Here is a 15,726-nt window from a genome sequence, read left to right on the forward strand (position 1 = left end):
ACCGATTTCGCGTTTAAAGGCGAAACGATTAACTTTTTGTAGGAAACTTTATATTTTGAATTTTTGTAAACACTTTCTATATAAAATAGTTAAGTTTTATAAGTTCTTTTAAGTACTTTATTTTTCATTTTAGTTAATATTTTCTCAGAATAAGAAATTTTAACATTTTCATATCGGTTTTCGCGACACGAACCGTCTAGGATCAAGTTTCACTATCTTGTCCTCATTTTATACATAAACTTATGTTATGTATAAGTATTTTATGACTTTAAGGGCTGTTCTAAAACAGTCCCTAATTGTCAAGTCGGTTCGCGTTTAAAAGTCGATTTTTCGACCGTTAAGGTCAACGACAAGCAAACTAAACCAAACGAATCACACCATATATTTTATGCACCAAATATGTATATTCTAATTTATAATTCATCATGATTTCCAGGTTTGATCATGTAACACAAACTACAAGTTTAATCAATTTACTAGCAAATATGCTCAAACTATAATTTACTAGTTATAACAATGTGCTTCGGTCATTTAATACTAAGCAAGTAGCACCTACAAGACAAACATTTATTCCTATTTGTTGAACTATTCCATCATGTTTCAAGTGTAGTCTTTAGTTATTTCATTTAACCATTTAGGTCAATTACTTTTTACTACTTTATCATGCATCTTAATTCTAGTTATCATTCAACTAGCAAAAAGTTTCTATCCAAGTCAAAACCAAAGTTAATTATGTACTTAGCAAAAAGTTTCCTTTATTAGTAATAATCAAGAATTTACAATAGTTTAACTTAGACATTATTTCAATTATCAAGTCATGTATTTTCTTAACAAAATCACTTAATCAATTTCTTATCATATCATCCATCATAAATCAATATGTTTCAATATCAAAATAAAAATCATTTCTACTTATTTTAAAAATCGTTATCAAGGGATTGTAAAAATTAACAAATTTCAAGTAGTTATTAAAATCTATTCTAGTGTAGCATCCTACATTCCTACCATTTCTTCAATATTATTTCAATAATTATCACAATGCCATATTAGATGTCACAAAATAAAAATTTTAACAAACTTATGGGTTAAATCAAACTTTCAATGTGTGATTTAACAAATTAAAAAGACCCACTACCCCACTACTTCTTTTTCTCCTTTCCTACGGTTCTCTCTCTAGAGATTGCTTTTTTTATGTTTTTTTTTCAAGTTATCATTTTACCATTTCCAAACATGGATTGCAAGAATCATAACAAGTATCATAACTCATTTCAAGAATAAAATACCTAAATCAAGAACTTATCTAGTTTCTACTTTTTCTATCTATAAACTCCAAAAATCCATTTCAATCAAGATTACCAATTAATATAAAATCTCATGCATGTTTGCTTATCAAAACAAAACAAAACAAAACACAACTTTAAGCATTAATAATAGCAAAAAGGTAACACCTACATGTATGTGTGTGTGTATGTATGTATGTATGTATGTGGGTGTTAGGCACACCCCCACACACACATACATTCACACAATCTATATATACATGCACACACACACTTTTCCATTTTCTATTTTTAACTTATTTTGTGTGAAATATTATCTAATCAAGCTTGAATAATCAAAACTAATCTAAATTTTACCTTAAAATTTTGGATGAACTAAAAAGATAGATGAAATTGGGTCTTGTGTGTGCTTGCTAGACTTCTTAATCTTCCTTGATTTATCTTACAATCTCCTAGATTTCAAGCTTAGCCTCCATGTTTGATTATTGTGTGTGTGAAAAATGAGAAATGGTGATGGATGGTGGTGGTGTTTGGTCGTGATTAATAGAGAGAGAGAAAGAGAGAGTGATAGGTTAGCATAGATAGGTTATGTGTCAATATAGAGTATGTGTGTGTTAAGACGGTAAATCCCCAACACATTATGTAAAATGACAAGTGTTAACTTAGTGGGGGGAGTTAGGGGTGGTGGGGTGGGAGCCGTGAATGAGATGGGGGGGGGGGTATATGAAAGGTTTTTGTATTATAACTTGATATTTAAATACTAATCTAATTTTCGATTTTAATGTCTAACGAGTATTTCTAATCAAACTACGTTCCCAATAATTTTTGTCAGACTTTAAACGAAATCAAATTCCTGACAGCATAAGCTAAGGAAACTATTTCTCTGAAAATAGTTGATGTCGGATTCTTATAGTGTCCGCTATTGGCTCTGGATTACTTATTTTTATAATTTTCGTGATTCGAACCTTCTAAAAATAAGTTTATAACCTATTACTAACATTTTCGTAAATATTTTAATTTTTGGAGTTGTTCCTGATACGTTAGAGCTCTTTTCAGTTTTTAAATTGTTGTCAACAGGCATTTCGCATAGTGTTTGCTATGCGACAAATTTAAACTTTTTCAAACATTTAATAATATATTTCTCATAAATTTGCCAACTTGGACTTTTAAAATATTTTATTTATATAATTATTTTATTACATAATCACGATTATATTAGTTGCTAATTTTTGCCGATTGTCACATTCTCCCTTCCTTTAAGAAATTTCGTCTCGAAATTTAGGATGTGGTACTGGTTTCGGATTCTACGGGAAACAGGTGAGGGTATTTTTGTTTCATCTAGTCTTGACATTCCCAGGTGAATTCAGGACCAAGTCTTGAATTTCAACGGACTTTAACTAACTTGATTCAATTTAGCCTAAGTTTTTGAATTTTCCAATCCATAACCTCTACGGGTTCTTCAATGAATCGAAGCTTATCATCTACCCGAATATCTTCAATAGGAACAATCAGTGATTCATTGGATAGGCATTTCTTTGGATTTGATACGTGGAACACATCGTGAATTCCACTAAACTCTAAACGTAATTCAAGTCGATATGCTACTGAACCAACTCGATTGGTGATTTTGAATGGTTCAACATATTGGGGGCTCAGTTTACCTCTCTTTCCGAATCTGATTACTCCTTTCCATGGTAAGACTTTCAACAGAACTCGGTCTCCTATCTAGAATTCTAATGGTCTCCTGCGGTTATCAGCATAACTCTTTTGTCGGTCTGCAGCAGCCTTCAACCTGCCTTTGATCTTGAAGACCCTATCGGTGGTCTCCTGAACAATTTCAGGTCCTGTAAGTTGTTTTTCTCCAACTTTGGCCCAACAAAGCGGGGATCGACATTTCCTCCCGTACAAAGCTTCAAATGGCGTAGCTTTAATACTGGAGTGGTAGCTATTATTATATGAAAATTCAGCTAACGGTAGATGGGTATCCCAACTTTTGCCCAAATCAAGAACACATGCTCTCAACATGTTTTCTAATATTTGAATGGTTCTTTCGCTTTGACCAATCAGTTTTAGGGTGATAAGCGGTGCTCATATCTAGGCGGGTGCCTAAGGATTCATGTAGGGATTGCCAAAATCGAGAAACGAAATAACCGTCTCTGTCAGATATGATTGAAATGGGTACACCATGTTTGGCTGCAATCTCTTTTAGATAAAGTCTAGTCAACTTTTCCAAGTTATCTTTCTCACGGATGGGAATGAAATGGGCAGACTTTATTAATCGGTCCACAATAACCCAAATAGAATCGTGGCTATTTGTAACACCCACAAAGTTTGGGTCCAGATTTGACAAAATTATAAAGATAAAGGACCAAAAATATTTGTGAGATGAGTAAGGGGAAAAATATGATAAAGAAAAGAAAGCATATTTTTATGTTAAGGAAATAAGTAAGAAAACTCCATCCCACATGGAAAGTGTTGAGTCGGATATCTTCAAAGGAAGATTGGAATCTTCTCAACCTCCTCAAGAAATCGGCTAAGTATGGACTACGAGCAAGCCTGGATCATCGAGCATGGTTTACTACCTCGACATGGCCTTCGAGAGCCATTTGGGTGAATTCTTCTAAGTGTTGAAGGCTTCGAGCAAGCTACACTTCTTCTAGCAAGAGTGTTCTTCTATCAAGTACGGATTACCAATCGAGCAAACGACTTGATCACTCAAAGTTTAGCCAAGTGGTCAGAGCACAAGTGGTTCGAGCACATTGGTGTCTAGCATGGATGAAATAAGAAGATGTCATATGTTCTAAGTATGGACTTCGAGCATGGATTAGTTCCAAGCAAGCTTCACATCCGAGCATGCTAAAGATTTCTCAATAAGTCACAAGGTAGGATTGAAGACATCAAGAAGAATATGATTGCTCGATGGACAAATTCGAGCAAAGCATGGATTAGTCAAGAAGAATGAAGCGTGCTAGAGGAGAATATTTTCTATCAGAAAATATTCTAAGTAAAGTATGCTCGAAGACTCTTATCGAGCATGCACCGCATATCTAGTCTGCTCTAGCAAGATAAATATCATGCTCGAAGACTCTTACACTTGTATTTTATTTATCATTCATTATGTAATGATTAGGGGATTCTAGAAGGAATGTCAGGGTCTATAAATAGAGTCATAGGTTTCCATTTAGGGCTCGGACAACGCACGCAATACGAGAGCTAAAACATTCTAACGAATATTCTCTTTGTCTCTTCGTACCTCCACCGCCGTCATGAAACCTAGACATTCCTTTCACTGTTACATTAAATGATATATTAAATGCAGTAAATCTTTGTCTTGATATTGTTCTTACCCACCATATATTAAAAACTCATCAAGAAATTCTAAAGAATCCTGCAAGACATGCTCCTGATATTGTGTCAGCTGCTAAAAAGGCTCAAAAAGAAATAGAACAAAGACGCAGTAGGCCACAAACTGACAACATACCAGAACCAAGAGTTGAAGAAGTAGTTGAGACTATAGAGCCAAGAGTTGAGGAGGTTGTTGATGATGATCCTCAGGAGAAAGAGCCTAGAGTTGAAGAGATCATTAATGATGAACCGGCCAATGTGAATGAAGAGCCTATTGTAACTGAACCAGTTGTAACTGAGCCAGATTCTGAAGTAAAGGGATCCATGAAAAGAAAAGCAACATCAGTAACTGAAACCCCTAAAGCCAAGAGACAAAAGTCTCTGAGGAAAGTCAATAAGAGAAGGGAAACACAACCCAAAATTGTTGAAGAGCCACAAATAATTCATACTGAAGAACCCATGATCGGAGCCCTACACAATCTTGATGAACACATGGAACTTAATGAAGAGGAAGAAAGGGAAAAGAGGGCTGAAGACAAAGAAAAGGAAGATAAAGCCTACCTCTTAAGTCTCAAATATGATCCGAAATACATACAAAGGATGTCCAAAGAAAACATTGCACAAGAAGCTGAAGGATGGAGAAGCAGAGAATCAAAAAGAGACTTTATGCTGAAAGCCGGACACAGACCTACCTATCTCAATCTGCAATCATTTGACACGTTTGATAGAATGTACAAGAATGCTCTTGTGGATGATGTTGCAGACTATGTAGACAAAGTGAAAAAGAGAAAGCATGAAGGAAAGAATGTGTTTAAAGGGGCCGAGAGAAGTAAGAAAAGAATTGAAAAAGAGGCTCGTGATGAGAGAAATTATGAAGAGATAAAAGGCAAACACAAAGACATCAAGTTCTTGCAAATACACGGATTCAATTACAACTCTCTCATTGTCCTATCTCTTGAAGAATTGAAGAAGAAAGTAAAAATGGTCAAGGACTCCCACAAAGACGCCAAGTGCACTGCAGATTGTGAAAGGGAGAGAAAACTAAGAATGCAATTACAAAGGAGAGAGAAGAGGCCGAGAAGAAAAAGGCAAAAGTAGTTGAATGGTTCAATGACCCTCAAAGAGCGTAGACACTGAAAGACATTATGATGGGAAAGAGGATGACGGAAGCTGAGTGTGATAGCATGCCTCATGATCAACTACTTGACATATATCATAGAGAGCAAAGGCTATTTTTGGAAACTGAAAGAGAATTATTGGCTGTCAAGTTGAGAAAACAAGAAGAAGAAATGGCTGAAATGATAAGCATTCTCTGTAAAAGAGGTGCAAATTTGGGAAAACTAATGATGCAGACTTATGAGACCATCCGAAATTGGTTTGAAGAGTCGGAGAGGCAAAATGCAAAGAAAGACCCTCCTACAAGGTCTGGTAGACCTGTAGTCAGATCAGAGATTGTGAGGCCTGCTGCTCCACCAAGAAACTTGAATTTGCCTACAAATCTCTTCTTTGGTAAGTGATCAAGAACCTTGAGGGTAATCACTAAAGATGGTGAAGAGACTCTCATCATTTTTAGAGATGACTTCAGGAACTTTTCAAAAGAACAACTGCAGAAGATGGCTCAGCTGGACTTACATGATAATCAACAAAGAAATCAATTTACTGGCCAACAGAAGAATGACCTGTCAAAATTCTTGAAAGGACAAGCTGAAAAAGGATTTCCATTCCTTAACCAGAAAAGGAGAGAAGCCCACAGTGAAGCAGAGAAGGAAAGAAGAAGAAAAAGGATAAGTGAAGTACATCTATCAGAACTATCTCTTTGGGAAACAAAAAGGAAGGATAAGCAAAAGGCAAGCAGTTCCAGCACTAAAAGAAGAACTTTGAAGGATTGCTTGGCCATGAGAAGGGAGATGAATGAGCCAAACTCACAAGTCCAACAAAATGGAAAAATTGCTCATCTCACCTACAACAGAAAACATGATTTTGTATCCTTGAGAAACTCATCAGGGGGAACTACTGCAGTGGTGGAGTATGATGGAGACTTACAATTCATACACATCCAAGACCTTGAAGACATTGTTGATTCAGAAGTTCCTCTTGATTCTCAGGATAGTGTGGAACTTGAGATGTTTAAGTAGAAGGCTGCCTTGGTAAGACTTAAAAAGAAGAAAGCTGCTGAAAAGAGCCAAGGAAGAAGATAGCAGGATGGAGCTCATGGATGACCAAACCTATTCCTGTTTATCTTTTGTGTTTTTGGTATTTAGTTCATGTATTTTCAGTCCTATGACATGTAATTTAACTTGATTTGTAATGCCTAAATGGTGGAATTCCCTTATGTAATGTAATGATATTTGTGCTCAAATTGACTATCTTAGAATTTTAATACATGTGTAACTATATGCAGGCATGTTTTGGTGCATTTGAGCTTGTTCCAATATAGGGGGAGATTGCTGAGTCGGATATCTGCAAAGGAAGATTGGAATCTTCTTAATCTCCTCAAGAAATCGGCTAAGTATGGACTACGAGCAAGCCTGGATCATCGAACATGATTTACTACCTCGAGCATGGCCTTCCAGAGCCATTTGAGTGAATTCCTCTAAGTTTTGAAGGCTTTGAGCAAGCTACACTTCTCCTAGCAAGAGTGTTCTTCTATCGAGTACGATTGCCAATCGAGCAAACAACTTGATCATTCAAGGTTTAGCCAAGTGATCAGAGCACAAGTGGTCCGAGCACATTGGTGTCGAGCATGGATGATATAAGAAGATGTCATATGTTCTAAGCATAGACTTCGGGCATGGTTTAGTTCCGAGCAAGCTTCACATCCGAGCATGCTGAAGATTACTCAATAAGTCACAAGGTAGGATTGAAGACATCAAGAAGAATATGCTTGCTCGATGGATAATTTCGAGCAAAGCATGGATTAGTCAAGAAGAATGAAGCGTGCTAGAGGAGAATATTTTCTATCAGAAAATATTCTAAGTAAAGTATGCTCGAAGACTCTCATCGAGCATGCACCGCATATCTAGTCTGCTCGAGCAAGATACATATCATGCTCGAAGACTTTTACACTTGTATTTTATTTGTCATTCATTATGTAATGATTAGGGGATTCTAGAAGGAATGTCAGGGTTATAAATAGAGTCCTAGGTTTCCATTTAGGGCACGGACAACGCACGCAATACGAGAGCAAAAATATTCTAACAAATATTCTCTTTGTCTCCTCGTACCGCCGCTGCCGTCACGAAACCCTAGACATTCCTTTCACTGTTACATTAAATGATATATTAAATGCAGTAAATCTTTGTCTTTGATATTGTTCCTACCGACTATATTTTTACTGTTTCGTTGCTACTATCTCATACCTTCGTTCCCATCTGTTGAATATCTTGATTCCGCTGGGATATTCAATAGGCCTTTGGGTGATTAGATTTGTTTGTTCTTGTCAACCTTTTAAAGGTTTGCACCAGATTTACGTCTTGACAAGTGGTATTAGAGCTTTGGAAGCTCACTGAAGGCCACGGGATAGAAGGTTTCGAGTTAATGTGTGACACCCGGTAATTTTCCATATTCTTTAATCTTTATAATTGATCAAAATTACGTGTCATTTATATAATTTATATGAGGTATAAACCATAGTATACTTGAAATGTGGACGAGAACAGTCGTTAATGCCTATAGGATTGTATAAAGTGCCGATGAGAACGGCTATATGATGAAGATAGCCCAGTAATAGTTTAGAGGTGACAAATATATCAAGCTAAATATATATCTATGATCCAATATAAGGGGTAATGGTAAGACCATGCCCAGTAATGTCCTAATTCCCTAATTTGGACCAAAACGCCATAAACGTTTAAATAATAGAATATAGTCGCTGAACCGGCCAAATCAATGATACATTATACAGTGAGACGACCAAGATATGAAACTATGAAGGAATTAAAGGTATACTAGTCAAAATAATATGAAGTTAATAATTTAAACAATCCATGAAAGATTACAATATGGAACACTATTTAACCGAATATAACTCCGGGCTAAATTTAAATATACATCATACCGGGCCGAAATAAATACCGGGTTCCATACCATCTATAATACTTTATAGGTGACCAAATAAATTAAGAGAAGCTCATAATACCCAAGTCCAATATAAATTCCATAACTTGTTTACTCGATGATCAACTCGTCCTAACGACTATCCACTTAAGACCCGAACCAAGATTGAACTTAGCACTACATTTGGACAACCAATATATTTATTAAATGACCATAATACCTTCCCTTTGCAGCCCAAAGCCGAACCCCAACCTCTTCCCATTCAGTTTTAATGTACAAGGAACAAACACCACATTAAATCTTATAAACCATTATCCATGCATCCATATGTATCATGATCATGTATCATCATCATCTTCAACATCATAATTGTGAATGTACTACATGATCAAGCAAAAATCTTCCTAACCATTCCCTATGGCCGCCTCCCCCATTCCCTCAAATAAACAACAATAAACACCATACTTTTATCACTATTGCACTTGATTTGATAAGATTATAATCCCCCAAACCAAGGGATGTGTTCCCTTGGGTTTTCCTATAAATAAGACCAAGTACTTGGATGGAAAACACCACACACAAACTCAAGAAACATAGCTCCAAACCAACCTCTTCTTCTCTCGGCCGAAGGCAGCAGCAGAGCACCACCACAGCCGCCTCTTTGCAACCCGTTTTCTCTATAATGCTGCTCTGAACATCTTGAACCCTATATATCGTTGGAAAGCTAGAAGAAATCCTTAAACCGTGGTAGAAAGCCTTGAACGGATCTCTGCCCGGAAGACTCGGTAAGAAGCTTTGAACCTTCAAAGGTCACTACTGGAACTGCATTTTTCAGCAGTACCCCCCTCTCTTCTTTTGTTCATATCTCACAAACCACTTGGTATTTTTGGGTGATTCTTGTTTAGGAATCCAAGGAAACTCGCAAGGATCACGAACCACCTTTTGAACATCCATTTCCGGCTTCATTTCAGCATTAGGTAAGCCGAAAACTCGAGTTGTAACAGTTTATGGTGGCTGGAAAAACACAGATTCTGTCCAGCCACGGTCTCATCATTTTACTTGACCCTAATCCACCTATTTCATGTTATTTGAACATATTGTAGACTCTTAACATCGTGGTTAACGTCAAGGAACTTGGATCTCGTCTTAAATCGCTCAAAAACCGACATTCCCAAGGTACTAATGCCATATAATGTTTAGTAGAAATACATGGACTAAGCCTAAGATACATATACATAATGAGGTGATTAGACATAAACATAAACTTGAAGTGTGTTGAAATGACATATAATTAAGGATAAATCATGTTAAGTAAAAGATATAAAGGATTTAAAGGGTGTTTAAGGAAGGTTAAGGTTAATAGAACACCTAGTTAAGGTAAAAATGATCTTGAGTAGTAAAACCCACTTATAAATAAACAAGATGATATAAATGTAAAGATGGAATTTTGGTTATGTTAAACTTTAAAAAGGGTATAACTAACGTATTAAAAACCGTATCGGGTTTGTCATAAAAGTAAAAATAATAATAGTAATAATAATAGTAATAATAATAATAATGATAAAATATGAGTACTAGTAATAAAGATAAAAGTATAAATAAAAGTGCACATTAAACATAAGGTGCAATCCTTGCATCAAGTCTTGGAAATAAAAATAACGATGATTGTACGGGTAAAATACAAGGTACACGTATATTCCTATATACGCAAATGAAAATATAAATACCCATGTATAATGTTATAAAAACAAAGGATGTGATAACTATATGTTACGAAGACGAAAATACTAATAATACTTATCGTATACATGAGGAAATGATATATACAATTAATACACATATATTCCTATATATGTGCCATACGTATAAATATAAAATACGGGTTTTTGTGATGGACATTGCGAGTAACTGGAAGGGTGGAGGTGCCGGTAGTCGGGACGTCCTGTCTAGGCTGGTAACTGAATATATCATAGATGGGCCCGTTACCTACCTGGGGACTAACGATGAGAGCTCCAAAACCTATTAGGCTAAAGCATGTCACGAACGTCATGATTACCGACGAATAATTTGTATCGAGCATTCCCTAATGCTCGGAGGATATATATATAAAGAGGATATAACGGAAATACATAACAAGTATAAGACGTTGTCTAACGTCCGTATCGCTAATGTATAAAAAGTATACATATATACCGTCACCTCATAAGTATGTTTCGGGCTAAGTATTAATAGTTATATATTATGTACTGAAGTGCATACGTATACGATATAATACAGGAAACTCACCAAGTATAACGGAACATTATTCCTCATTTAAGGTGAGTCTCACAGCCCCTATTTTCACTATGTTTTAAACTGTTTTCGGGGCGAGGGACACGTGTTTAAATATGTTTTATCATGGTGTATATCTTGATTTACAATGTGCGTGTACATGAGATATTTGGCGCGCTCATGGTACATAAAGTCCCCGGTATATATTGTAACCATAAACTATAGGCAACTATAGCCGAGGAACTCTACGGGTAGTACTACTGGTCTGACCAACCCACTCGTAAGTGGTCGCGCCACTTTATAAGACGGGTGCTTAGTTTTCCGATTTATTTATTCCCTCGTGGACTCGTGGGATGTTATGTGGGGCTTTATGGTGTATATATATAGTCAAGGAATGGTTACGAACTCATGTATTCACGTTACACTGCAAGTCATGGATACTGCATTCATGACGTTATGAGAATTATATTATAAAGCATTTTATCGAGTCACAAAACTTGTGAACTCACTCAGTTTATACTGATTAAATTATTTTACGTGTCTTTCAGGTATTTAGCTACGTGGAGAGGTCACGGTGTCTCACTACGGTTTTATGTTTAACTATGGAAATTTCATGTATGAGGATTTTATATTTTGGAGTTTTCACGGTTATATCTCCCTTCGGCAGGACATAACTGTGAAATCTCAATATGTTATATGTAAACCTTTTTATGGATATTTTTGTAAAACTTATATTATGAATGAAATCCTCATGTATTTTATCATATAGTTGTTGCTTAACCGCGCTCTCGAAAACCTTTCATGAGTCGCACACCGGTTGTTTCCACCTATGGACCGGGTGTGACATAATGTTTGAAGATTTAAGGTTTTTTAGTACAGATCTGCAGCAATGGATGATCAAGAGGCATCAACAACAAGATTCCAAGACTTATCGGACAAGAAAACCGTATTCATTGGAAAGTGTTGTTTGAAGCTGCGGTCAACTACAATGACCTAGAGCTGTGGAACTCAATTAAAGATGGTCAGTATATTCCCTCCCTCGCACTAAACAACAGTGCCACCATTGAAAGCAAGATGAAGAAATGAGACGACAAAGCACTGTCGATGCTGAAATTAGGTCTCTCTTGGGAGATATTGACCAGTGTCAATCATCACAAAACTACAAAAGAGATGTATGACGCAGTTATTGACATGTTTGAGGGAAATACAGAACTAAGAGACATCAAAAAGGACATATTGAAACAGCAGCTGGACCGCTTCAAGTTCAAAGAGGGTGAACGACTAAAGTCAGTGTTACAAAGATTTATGAAGATTGTCAACGAAATCAGAACAACTGACTTACAAATTTCTGATTTTGAACTGAACTAGAAACCGCTTTCCTCATTGTCTAGTGAATGGTACATAGCCAGCAAGTTCATTAAAGAGAAGGCTAATTTTCCCAACTTCAAGTTGGATGATGTATTATCATTTCTAAAGGTTGCTGAGCATGAAATGATCGAGAACAACATGATAAGAGAAGAGAAGCCCAGCTTTCCAGTGACAAATGCTTTAGTGGCACCTATGGGAAATCTAACTCTTAAGTCTCAGCAACAGCCGATAGTGGAAGAGCCTTCTGAATCAGGGTCGATGAGTGGAGGAAGTCAAACAAGATTTAATGTCCAGATGATTGAAGATGACGTTTCCTCTATAGCCAGTGGACATCCTCCTTATATACAGAACAAATCAGGAAATGGAACTGATTATCAGGCATTGTATTCAATGTTCATCGACTCTTACAACGCATTTGTAGAAAAGAATTTGATTCATACAAGTGTGGTGCAAGGGGATTTGGAAAAAATTGATGTGGCTGGCTGCAATGTTGGCAGTAAGAAGCAAAAGGCTGTATAACAGGACTGGGAGATCATATTTCTCAGTACCAAATGACCGTATTGGATTTGACAAGTCTAAAGCCATTTGTTACGATTGCTAACAGCCAGGACACTTTGCTAGGGAATATAATCAACCAAAGAAATTTGGTAATCAGTTGAATCAGAACCAGTTCTATCAGAACCAACATCAGAATTACCAAGGGGCTCAACAGAAAAATTAGTTGGTTATTCACAATCCATATCAGAACCATAATAGACTCCAACAACAACAAAGTCAGCCACAACAAAGAAACAACCAGCTGCAAATTCAGGGCAATCAGAACAGAGGAAATGCCAATGCGGTCAATCAAGCTAGAGACCAAGGAAATGTTGCAGTAACTATGGTACCACAAGATGGGGAGTTTGACTGGAGCAACCATGCTGCAGAGATGGAAAAAGCCAATGTTGCATTTATGGCAAAAGTGCAAGAGACAGGAGAATCTTCAGGATCACAGGAACAGTCCTTGGATGGAAATGATATTTGGTACATGGACAGTGGATGTTCTCGGCATATGACCTGTGATAGGGAAGCTCTTGTAAATTATGAAAGAAAGTTTGAAGGAACTGTTGCCTTTGGGAGTGATGAGAATGGAGGAAAAATTTTTGGAAGAGGCACTCTTACAAATGGCAAAGTATTCTTTGAGAATGTGCTGCATGTTGAAGGACTACAATGTAATTTACTCAGCATTTCTCAAGTGTGTGATAAAGGATACAAGGTTGCCTTCAATGATGAACATTGCTTGATCCTTAAGCCTGATTTTTTCATTCCACCAGAAATGATAATGATGATGGCTCCAAGAAATGGGAACCTCTAGAGCTGGTTCATGCTTTGTTTCTAAAGCTACTGAAAATGAAACAAAACTGTGGCATAGGAAGATGTGTCATGTCAATTTCAAAAACATGAATAAATTGGTGAAAGGTGAGCATATTGTGGACTTCCTACTAGAGAGTTCAAATTGGAAGAAAAATGTTCCTCATGTCTCAAAGGAAAACAACATACATCCTCACACAAGAGCAAACTGATCAATTCAATTGATGAAGTGTTGGAATTACTTCACATGGATTTGTTTGGTTCTGTAAGTGTTCCAAGCATTGGGAAGAAGAGATTCTGTCTGGTTATAACTGATGATTTTTCAAGGTTTACACGGGTCTTCTTCATGGGAAGCAAAGATGAGACTCCAGAGTTAATCAAGACTTATGTTGTGACAAAATCGGATACACCTCAGTATTTACAAACCAAATAATCGATTAACCACTTATTACGTATCGAACAAACGATTAACCAAACGGGTCTGGTTATGACCCGGATATCTCAGAGGGCCATCCATAAGTGATATACGTTTAAAATAAGCCAACATATTGATATTATGGCCTTGGTATGATAGCAAATAAGTTAAACGAAAACATGCTTGTTTAACTACAAGCTATGAACTTAAACACGAAAGAGAGTTACAAAACAAGCATTGTATCTTCTGTTAAGCCAAAAAAGACTTACAAAACACTTAGTGGGAATGTTTTAAGCGATCCTTGAAAATATTTTCGATTTTTACAAACGAATAGTATGTTTTTATAAATTTACACAAAAATGCCCGAAAAATGTTTGTTTTCGCACTGTTTGTCGTACCCGATATATTTTTCACGCCAGAAACCGAACCCAAAATAAATTTGGACTCGTAATATCATGTTCGGGCATGCAAATCGAAAGCAGTTGGCCAAATGGACCCAAAGGGAGGCCCATTTTCATTCCCGGCCGCCACCCCATACTAAATTAATATAACTTTGGTTTCTTTATAAATAAGGAAGCTAAACACTTTTTTACAAATTTCCAGAACTTTAATATCCAGGTTATTCTGCTCTTTCATACCCACAACAAGAACCAAAGGTAAAATTATTATGTTGATCAATTTTATACTCGTTTAATCAAGTTTAATTCCATACAAACATAGTTTGATTACCAAAAATCATTCATAAACCATGAAAAATTCCTAAAAATGGTCCAAAAATATGTTTTGATCATACACATGGTTAGGATTTAGAATCATACTCTTTTTTGGCCATAAACACGGATTAGAGGGTTTAAACGGTGTTTTTACGGTTCAAAAGTTCTGTTTAATACCATAGCCGAAACCCTAAGTTAAGAGGCTACCATGTTGATGAAACTTGCTTGTTTTGTGATATAGCAATTGTACCTAGCTTGCATAGAAGCACAAGAACCCGAAAACTTGATTAGAAAGGCGAAAAGTAACCAAAACCGCTAAGGTAATGCCGAATCACTTGATTACGAGCTGTTTAGGATTCCATAGTGATGTGCATATTGTTAGGTCATGAAATTTTTCAGGGACATCAGGGACCATATCATTGAGTCCTTTTTCAAATTTGGTAATTTTTCGACCATCCGAGAATATTTGACGAATTTATTATCGAATTGGGGTGTTTATTTGGGAAAAATAGTTAAAATGCTTGAAAAATTATGAAATTTTGTCGGGAACTCAGATATGGTATATTATCACATATGAAATTTGGGATCATTTGGAAGACCCTAAGTATGTTTTACGCATTCGCGTTTATGTGAATTTTCATAGTTGTTTTTGGCTCGAAAAGAATATTTGACAAGGTTGTTAGATTTTGGAATTTTTCCAGGTTGTTTTGGGATGTATTCTAGTCACTCAAAAATTTTGGTGGATTTTTTGGAAATCGTTTTGGTATAAACGGACAATTTTCGGGATAAATATAGCAGATAAAATGATTTTTTATAAATTAATAAATCAGTAAAAAATTCCAGAAATATTTTTATAAAAATCTACATATTTTAATTTATAAGTCGCTAAATTTTCATGAGTTAATGATTAACAGATAATTAATTATGC

This window comes from Bidens hawaiensis, unplaced genomic scaffold, assembly GCF_021521415.1.
Source record: "Bidens hawaiensis isolate Kalapana, Puna unplaced genomic scaffold, B.hawaiensis_p1.1 tig00020908_1, whole genome shotgun sequence".
Classification (NCBI taxonomy): domain Eukaryota; kingdom Viridiplantae; phylum Streptophyta; class Magnoliopsida; order Asterales; family Asteraceae; genus Bidens; species Bidens hawaiensis.